This window comes from Eumetopias jubatus, unplaced genomic scaffold, assembly GCF_037043125.1.
Source record: "Eumetopias jubatus isolate StellerSeaLion01/CBP00866 unplaced genomic scaffold, mEumJub1_p1.0 scaffold_5, whole genome shotgun sequence".
Classification (NCBI taxonomy): Eukaryota; Metazoa; Chordata; class Mammalia; order Carnivora; family Otariidae; genus Eumetopias; species Eumetopias jubatus.
Genome location: NW_028274811.1, coordinates 38,919,126 through 38,929,223, shown reverse-complemented (window position 1 = coordinate 38,929,223; position 10,098 = coordinate 38,919,126). Strand labels below are relative to the sequence as shown.

General features: G+C 43.9%; 1 non-coding gene across 1 annotated transcript; it reads right to left on the bottom strand.

Annotated features, from left to right (window-relative positions):
- Positions 1-9,789: 9,789 nt before the first annotated feature.
- LOC114221033 (U6 spliceosomal RNA) lies at positions 9,790-9,896 on the bottom strand. The gene has a single exon (XR_003611669.1). It is a non-coding gene; the product is annotated as a U6 spliceosomal RNA (small nuclear RNA).
- Between the last annotated feature and the right edge of the window lie 202 nt (positions 9,897-10,098).

Sequence of the window (10,098 nt, the reverse complement as noted above, 5' to 3'; positions counted from 1 at the left end):
ACTGAGGCGGCAAAAGACCTAGGAAAGGATGCATTAGGGACAGTGTTTTAGAAGTAATTTTAGGAACTCCATGATGAAAGGACCAATGTGCAGGGGAGTGGCAGGATCAGATCTGCTTGGTAAAATGACCACTTGGACTACAGGGGGAATAAGGAGTTAAAACAGAGCAAGACTGAAGTTAGGGAGACAGTAAAAAGCTTTTGTTATTCACCGTGATGAGACTTTAAGCTAAGACAATGACAGCTGGATGGAGAAGAAGGGACAGGCTCAAGAACCATTTAAAAGATAGAATCAGGGCACCTGGGTGGCTCAGTAGATCAAGCATCTGACTCTTGATTATGGCTCAGGTCATGATCTCAGGGTCGTGAGATCGAGCCCCATGTCCGGCTCCAGGCTGAGCATTGAGCCTGCTTGGGATTTTCTCTCTCTCCCCCTCCATTTGCCCCCCGCCAAAAAAAAGATAAAATCAACAAAACTAGGTGATGGATTGGATTGCAGTGTGGGACAAGTGGGGAGTTCTAGGCAACGTTAGGATCTCTGGCTTGGACTGCCTGGGTAATACATAGGGATAACTTCTGCAACATTATAGATCAAATATAGAGTCCAGTATGTATGTACACACATGCAGTGCAGTACAGATACACATTCTAAATAGACTTGTTCTGGTTTTAGACTTTAATTTACTCTATTACATTCAAATTCCCTTGCTAATGAAATCTGCCATTACCGGATACCCGTAGGATTTTTAGAACAAAACAGAAAACAGTGGAAATTAAATAATTTCCCCCAGCCCAGTCACTTGCACCACAACATCAGAACTTCATGAGCTTTTAATTAGGAAGTTTCCAGAACTGCCATGACAGGTCACAGGCCCCTTTATGCAGAAGAACTTGTCAGGCCAAAGTAATAGCACTAAAAAGTAAATAATAAAGCAAATCACTATTAGTGGAATTCACTATTAGTGAAATGACATATTCATTCATTCAGGAAATTTCATAGCCTTTTTTTTGTTTAAGATTTTATTTATTTATTTGACAGAGAGAGAGACAGCGAGAGCAGGAACACAAGCAGGGGGAGTGGGAGAGGGAGAAGGAGAAGCAGGCCTCCCGCCGAGCAGGGAGCCCGACGTGGGGCTCGATCCCAGGACCCTGGGATCATGACCTGAGCCGAAGTCAGATGCTTAACAACTGAGCCACCCAGGCGTCCCTCATAGCCTTTCTAGTAATCTGTACCAGTCTGACACTAGAACATGGAAACAGATATAATGAAACCTAACTCCTGCCCTTAAGGAGCTTGTGGTTTAAGGAGGAAGATGAAGAAGCAAAAATGGCAAAATAGATGATAAGATCTCCAGCAAGGATTAGCTCAGATTCTGGGAAGCCCAACAGAAGGGCAGAGCCCCAGCCCTCCCCTGTGGGCAGTGGGCCCCTCCTCCTCCAGGCCAGGCCAGCTCCTCTATAGGAAGCATATAATTGCATTAGGTACAGACGGTGTGGGAGGGCATTTCAGGTTGCAGAAAAACATGGTGTGAAAGAAGGACATTTTGACTCATGTCACCATTTTGTTCCAGAGGACGTTCTGATGCTACAATACTGAGAAATAAGCAATAGTGTATAAGGACCCTTGCAGCTTCTCTGTCACAGACTGCCTAGGCTTGAATCCTGCATCTGCCCTCTACCGGCTGTGTATTTGGGGACAATTGATTTCCAGTCTTTGTGCCAAAGCTTCCCCATCTTAAAATGGAAATAATAATTATATCTCTGCAAAGAGTTATTGTGAGAGTTAAATAAATGTAAGCCCATTTAAAGTATTTAGAACAGGGCAGATAGTAGCTATTGGCTGACGATCAAATCTTCAAGTGCATATTTGCAAAATTTGTCTCAGGAAAGTTGGATCTGGTAGAAACAACAGTCACTAAAGAACCCTCACAAAAACAATATAAAAATTGGTAAAATTTGATGCAGGCAAAGCTGCAGGATGATTCAAATCTTCACTCTGCAATTTAAATGAACACTTAATTCTGTCAGAAAGACAGAATTATTACTTTACTATTATTATTTATTATTACCTTAGTAAATAAAAAAAGTATAGCAAAAACTGTAAAAACATTTTATAATATAGAAAATTGATCCATAAATTTGTTGATGTTTTGGGAGGGTTTATCATTTGTTGGAGTTTATTGGAAGTTATTGGGGCTCTTGGTGTTTGCTCCTGAAAAACTTTTCTCAATGAACATGTAATAATGTTGGTATAATTTTGATTCAATGTCAAAATGCACTAGGGTCCAAGAGTTGGGATGGGCATATAGATTAAGGTGTGTGTGCGTGTGCATGCACATGCAAATGTGTAGAAGAAAAGTTAGGAAAAAAACGGCAGCATGGGACACCTGGGTGGCTCAGTCAGTTGAATATCCAACTCTTGATTCCTGCTCAGGTGGTGATCTCAGGGCTGTGAGAACTGAGCCCTGACTCTGGCTCTGCGCTTAGCAGGAAGTCTACTTGAGATTCTCTCTCTCCCTCTCTCCTAACACCCCCAAATAAATAAATAAATCTCTAAAAAAAAAAAAAAAGGCAGCATGGCTTCAGAGCTGAAGCAGCATGCCGAATATCCCCCATGCCATTAGGAATCTCCTGTCACCCCAACTGATGGGCCAGAGACAAAGCAGTGCACAGGCTTCAAGATCAGGCCAACTTGTACTGAGAAAGGGTTCCAGCACTCACCAACTCTTACCCTGCAATAGTCATCACCTCCCCAAACCTCCGCTTCGTGCAGTCGGGCCTCAGTATGGACGTTGGCCACCATTATTTCGATCCGACTTTCTCGGAGTGTATGTGCTCCCCAAAGTTACTCAGCGGGCAGTCAGCTCAATGAGTACCTCCTTCTGAGCAGGGCCTTCAGATCATATTGCAGGCCCCTCAGCCCAGTTTCCAGGACCTCAGCACAATGCCATGCTTATCATATGATCCCGGGGATGTTGAGCCGTATGTTGAACGCATAGTAAAGAGAGAGAAATAAAAGGGGAGAAATAAAGGGCATTGGGGTCGCGGCTGTTAGACATATGGGGTCCATCAAAGGGATGTCAGGCAGATGGTGAGCAGGGGAGTGGCTCAGGGCAGGAAAAACACCTGGGTAACGTGTACTAATTAGCTGACAGGTGGGTCAAGGGCTGGAGGAGGTGGGAAGCAGTATGTTGTTTATTCCCCAGAATCAGAGGCTGCCCGAGGCCAGATTCCCTTAATACCCCTCCTCCTCCTGGCTGAGTCAGTAAGAACAGTTACAAAGAACCGATAGGAAGATTAACTCTGCCTTCAGACTCATCAGTCAAAAAGTAAGAACAAGAATGTGTTCTACTTCACCTTGAAGAAGCCCCGGGCCAGGTGCAGGGAGGCTTTGCTGAAAGGTTTGATAACTGGGCCTTTCAAGAGAGCCTGGGAGCCACTCTGGCCTCAGCCAGCACTCCACTTCCTCCGGTCATATCTTCCCCGAAACTAAAATACACCTTGCAAAGAAGGCTCGGTGCCCTCACAGTCGCTGTGGCTTCCTCAAGCCACGACGCACTCTCTCTTTTATGAGGTTGCGGGGCTGTAATTCTCATCCCCTGACATTTATGGGAGGCTTCATATTAGCAAAAGGCTTTACAGCCATTTTTATGAGGAATGCCTCCCTGAGACCTACCAGGTATAATCACCCGGACTGAGCCGAAGGAAAGAGAGCAAAGCACACGAGGGAATGGCCCTCACCTGCTGGCCCACAAGGGACGAGGGGCGGAGGCTTGCAAATGTCAACCGCATGTCAGAGCTGACTTTTTTTGCCCTCGTAGCCTTGGCCGCTAGCTCTCTCTCACCCTCTTCCACCTGCGACCCATCCCCAGGTCCTGCAGGTGCAACTCCCAAAGGCACCTTGGGTCCATCCGTTTCTGTCCACCTCCACGGCATCGCTCTGGCCCAGCCTGACTCCCACACAGCCCCATCCGGCTCCGCATCCTTGTCTTGCCCCCAGCCCTACCTTCCATTATCCACACAGGAGACAAAGTATGTTTGCTCATTAGATATTCACTTATTTACTTAACGTATACACCTTTGTAAACTTTCTGATACTTCTGGAAACATCTTTATTGATATCCCATAGTAAATATGTTGCATCAAAAAGAATAATCTTTTAGGGGCACCTGAGTGGCTCAGTTGTTTAAGCGTCTCTTGATTTCAGCTCAGGTCTTGATCTCAGGGTCATGGGCTTAAGCCCCATGTTGGGCTCCACGCTGGGCATGGAGCCTACTTTAAACAAAACAAAACTAAACAAAAGAATAATCTTTTAAAAACAAAAATAGCAACCTTCAATAGCTTCCTTTACTGAGTAAGATTAATTCAGAATAAAACCCAAGTTCCTTTGCAGACTGCAGGGTCCCATCATGACCTGGCCTTCCCTCCACTCTGTCACCTGCTCCGCACTGGGTTCAGGACCCATCAAGCTCTTTCCGGCATCCTGAGTTTACAGCCACTTCTTGATCTGCCTGGAAAGCCTTGGGTCCTGTTCTCAGCACTGCTGGCTTTGTCTCACCCTTCCATCCTCTGCTCACGTGTCACCTCCCGACCCGTCCAATCTTAAATTGTCCCCTCTTCCCCAGTTACCCTGTTCATTAGTTTCAGAGCATTTTGAACATCCTTAAAATATTTCTTATTTCTTGACTAACAGTCTATCACCTTTGCTAGAATGTACATCCCATGAGAACAGGGACTTAGTGTGTATTTCTCACGACTGTATTTAATGCCGAGCCCAGCATCTGCACAGAGTATAAGCTCAGTAAATACGTGTTGAAAAAATTCAATGAAGGGATGAAGCACTCTGCTGAAAAGCCTCGCCTTCCCTGAACCCCCTGCTAGTCTTCATTACTATCAATAGAGGGCAGCAAAGACCCTGAGTTATCTACCTTCTAGCGTTTATGCTGGGAAAACTCCAGAGAGCGTATTTCCCTTTGCCAAATAGTAGACGTGGTTTTATCAGGAATTTCAGGAAAATGTCCAGCCTTACAAACTCTTTCTTCTCCTTGTTCCTGAAGCCTTCTCCGCTCTGTACCATTTATAGATTTTTTTTTTTTTTTTTTTTTTAAGATTTCGGGCTGACAACACTCCTCAGGAAAGGAAAGCAGATGCTATACTGACTAAGCCAAAAAGAAACCCAGTGGCCTGGAGCCTCTCCCTTTCTGCCTGACAAGTTAGTGTTAGTTGTTTGGGACTTAAGGATTTACAGCTCTCCCTTATGGTGTGTGGGGAGGAGCAGATACCAGCTAGGCAGCTGCTGTTTGTGTTTGGAGCACCTGTAAGAGCCAAGGGTGTGGGTTTATACTTCTGTCTTCCCCTTGTATGTTTCTGCTTATTCCAGCTCCTCTTTTTATTGAACAGTCCCCCCACCCAGGGCAAGAACCTCACGGTCTCCTGCCTTTGTGGGCTCCTGCACCAAGAGCGCCCGCTGAACCCAGGTAATCGGCTGCAGAATCAGCAGCCACACACATTCTAAGGAATGGTGTTTTCATTGACTCTCTTTCCCACAAATACTGCCCAAGCCCTATGACTTACCAAGCCTGGGTCTGTTCTTCGTGGGTACAGATACTCCACTTGATTAAAAGAATAGTTGCCAGAATCAAAAGGGAGGCAGAGGTTCTCAATCTCAGCAATACTGACATTTTGGACTAGATAGTTCTTTGTTGTGGGAGCATCCTAGGATGTTTCACAGCATCTCTGGCCTCTGCCCGTGAGATGCAGGTAGCACCGACCCCCTAAGTTGTGATAACCAAAGATGTTTCCAGACATTGCTAAAAGTCCCCCTGGGGGTGTCCAATTTCCACCCAAAGCTTGAAAACCACGATCTTAAAGATCATGACGGATAACTTTGGGGATATGTTTCCAGCCTGGGTCAATGACCCCTTTCTCTTAGCACTGTCTCTTCTCCATGTCCCATGCCTGGCTGCTGGGACCTGAAGCCTATGGACTTGGTACATTGGTCATCTGACCCAACTTAGGCCTCTCAGCTTCTCTCCTGTGGGAATTTGAAACTAGGACCTAGGGACTGACTACCACCTGGGTTCTTTTGGGGTCAAGACTTGAACGCAAATTTAGAAGAGTGGAAGAATGTAGGCTGCCATCGGGCCAGCAAGCAGAGATATCCTACTGCAGAGAGAAGAATGAAATAACTCCAGAGAAACACAGAGGAAGAGGCAGGGAGAAGTCACCTAGTTCTAGCATTTTCCAAACAGGCCAAATTTCCTGCCTTTGGGTCGTTTAAGATAGGCCTGTACAATTACAACTAATTGCTCTTTCATGCTAGGGCAGTTTCTTGTTTGTTTGTTCTGTAACTGGCAAATGAGTCCCAACTGGTATGTTCTCTGTGGCCTGGAACTGAAATCATAACCGGGAAACAAGGGATCTCGGCATTTGAGGGACAGTTTCTAGCCCTCAAGGCAGCCCCACCCTTCTTGGCACAGGTGCTATGTTCTCCTTTCCCTACCAGGTGACTTCCTCACCCTCTCTGTAGAGTTTTCTCTTGTCCTAACCTTGGTCTGTACACAGCCTGGCATGCCATGGCCTAGACTCAGCTTCTTGTTGTCCATTCACCAAGAGCATGAATGCTAACACCAAACGCAGGCCAGGTTTCTTGGCTCAGATTCCTGGCCAAGTGAGTCTGACTGGCTCATATGGCAAACATGGTTGGCTGCCCATCCAACAACCATCCCTCCCAGTCAGTTTTGTTCAGGAGAACAACCCCAAATGGTGAACTAAATTGGTTTGGAAGGGCGAAGAGATGTAAGAGGAATCTTCAGGAAAGGTGGGGAGGTTTAGGGGAAAACATTTTATACTTGATCCCGGAGGGCAAAGCCTATGGAAGAGTCAGCCCCAGCACTTCCTGCCGGCTTTGGACATGTCATGTGAGGACGTGATACTTGAAGCTGTGGTAGCCATTTTGCAACCATGAGAAGTAAAGCCGAGAGAACTAGAGAGGAACTGACAGAGGGCTATAAAATTCTTGAGCTGACGAATTAACCAACCCTGGAGCCATTTACCTTTAGACTTCTTGTTACAGGAGGTAATTAGATGTCCTTACAGTTTTAGCAACTTTGACTCAGGTATCCTGTTACTTGAAGCCCAAAGGATCCCAGCAGATACAGTACAGCTCATCTTTTCAGGCCAGGTCACTCAGGTCCTAGGTCACTAGCTGGCTACCCTACAGATTTATTGCCTTGGAGTCATGTACCTATACCTCCAGTCCATGTGTTTATCTCCCACCCAACCTCTTATTATGAAAACTTAAAAACCTACAGAGAAGTTGAGAAAATAATACAATGAACGCTTATATAGGATTCATTCATCAGTTGTTAACATTTAGCTACATATACTACATACATTGTACATATTCCCCTATATAAGGACTTTTTTTTTTTTTACTGAATCATTTCAAATTTAGAGACTATGAAGCTTCACCCCAAAGAACTTCAGGATATACCTCCTAAAAAACAAGGACTTTTTTTTTTAAAGATTTTTATTTATTTGACACAGAGAGACACAGCGAGAGAGGGAACACAAGCAGGGGGAGTGGGAGAGGGTGAAGCAGGCTCCCCGCTGAGCAGGGAGCCCGATGTGGGGCTCGATCCCAGGACCCTGGGATCATGACCTGAGCCGAAGGCAGACGCTTAACGACTGAGCCACCCAGGCGCCCCAACAAGGACATTCTTCTAAATAACCAGTAATATCCTTTGGAGCTTTTCTGGGTTTGTCTTTGTTTTTGTTTTTGTTCTTATCCAGGATTCATCAAGAATTAGATGCTGTTTTAAAGTCATCCTACAGTCCTTTATTCCAAAACCATTCTCCTGCTTTTTTTTTTTTTTTTGTCTTTCCTGTCATTGACTTTCAGGGCCAGTTTTTTATTTACTTATTCATTTTTTAAAAAGATTTATCTACTTATTTTAGAGAGAGAGAAAGAGAGAGTGCAGCAGGGAGGGACAGAGAGAGAGGGAGGGAGAGTCTTAAGTAGACTCCCCACTCAGTGCAGAGCCCAACGTGGGGCTCAATCTCACAACCCCAAGATCATGACCTGAGCTGAAACCAAGAGTCAGATGCTTATCCAACTGAGCACCCAAGTGCCCCAGGCCAGTGTTTTTATAGAATGTCCACAATTTGGGTTGTCTGGTTGTTTCTTCATTATATCCATTTAAAGATTTTCAGCAAAAACTCTGCAGAGGTGAGACTGGGTCCTTCTCAGTGCATCACAGCAAAATGCACACGATGCCATTGTGTTCTTTCATTGGTCACGCTAAGTTTAATCAGTTGATTGAGGTGCTGTCTGGTAGAACTCTCCATCGTAAAGGCATTTCTTTCTCCTTTGGATTAATAAGTAACCTGAGGGATTGTACTTTGAGACTATGAGAATATCTCATGACCCCACAACTTTCAGCCACGGTTTTAATCAATAAGGCTTGCCTGAATCAACTATTATATTAGTGATTGCAAAAATCACAATTTTAAAAAATTCTAACATTTTTTTTCTACATTCATTACCTGGCACTCCACTGTTTAAGAAAGTTTTCTCTTCTCTCACACACACTTTTGCAATTTTCTTTTTTTTTAAGATTTTATTTATTTATTTGAGAGAGAGAGAGAATGAGAGATAGAGAGCATGAGAGGGAAGAGGGTCAGAGGGAGAAGCAGACTCCCCGCCGAGCAGGGAGCCCGATGTGGGACTCAATCCCAGAACTCCAGGATCATGACCTGAGCTGAAGGCAGTCGCTTAACCAACTGAGCCACCCAGGTGCCCCTACTTTTGCAATTTTCTTGAGTATCATGATGAACTCAGAATATTCATTACCACTTTCTTTTTGATTTTCAGTTTGTCCCAAAGTTGTCCCCTTCAAAGCGGGAGCCCCTTTGAATTGGTTTCTGTATCCTTCTGACACATTCCTATCTGTTTTTGAGCACTTCTTTGCTCTTCTAGCAAAGGAAGTCCCAAGCTCATCTTGTACTTTCCTTGACCCAGACCTGGGATCAGACCTGGTTCTTTTCAGTGAGAAACAGTTGTTAGAAACCAAGAACTGAGTGATAAGAGTGCTCATGGCAAGTGGGGTGTCACTGGTTCTAGGCCCTTTCAGGGGACAGAGCCAGGAAGTGTATTTTATTTTATAGATTTATTTATTTGACAGAGAGAGAGAGAGAGAGTGCACAAGCAGGGGGAGCTACAGGGAGAGAGGGAGAAGCAGGCTCCCCGCTGAGCAAGGAGCCCAATGTGGGGCTCTATCCCAGGACAAGGGGGATCATGACCTTAGCTGAAGGCAGACACTTAATGACTGAGCCACCCAGGTGTCCCGCCTCTGTCTGTCACCAACATTAGTATATTTGCTCATTTACTGCTCTCTACAATACAGTGAATAGTATCAGAATTACTATGTCTATACCACAACAAACTTACTGACAAAGTACAAGATTATTTGCAGTTTTTATTTTATCCTGAGAATATAGCTCACTAAAGGTAATGGTGTGTCTAAAAGCCTCTAAACCTTGAAATAAGTTCATTTGTTTCTCTTCACATTAGGGTTTTCCTCTCCATGTTGATTTCTTTCTTTTGTTTTTCTTTCTTTGTGGTAGTGGGCTTTTTATTATTTTTATTTTTTAAATTTTATTATTTTTTTTTCCAATTTTATTGAGATATGGTTGACATTGTGTTAGTTTCAGGTGAACAACATAATGATTTGATATATGTATATATTGCAAAATGATTACCACAATAAGTTTAGTTAACATCCATCATGAAAATATGGAACACCTCATGAAGTTACATATCATGTTTGGACAAGGACCATGCTATTCTTCTCTGTATCATTCCACTGTTAGTATATGTGCTGCTGAAGGAAGTGCTAATATGATTTTTTAATATGTAAAACAGTACCATAATTCAAAAGTCAAAATCATATGAAAAGGTAACTCAGAGAAGCTTTCTTCAATCCCCATACATAACAGATTTTATTAGTTTCTGGTTTATCCTTTCTTATTTGCAAAAATAAGCAAATACATACATATATGCATATACATACATATGTCCTTATTTTGCCTTCTTTTT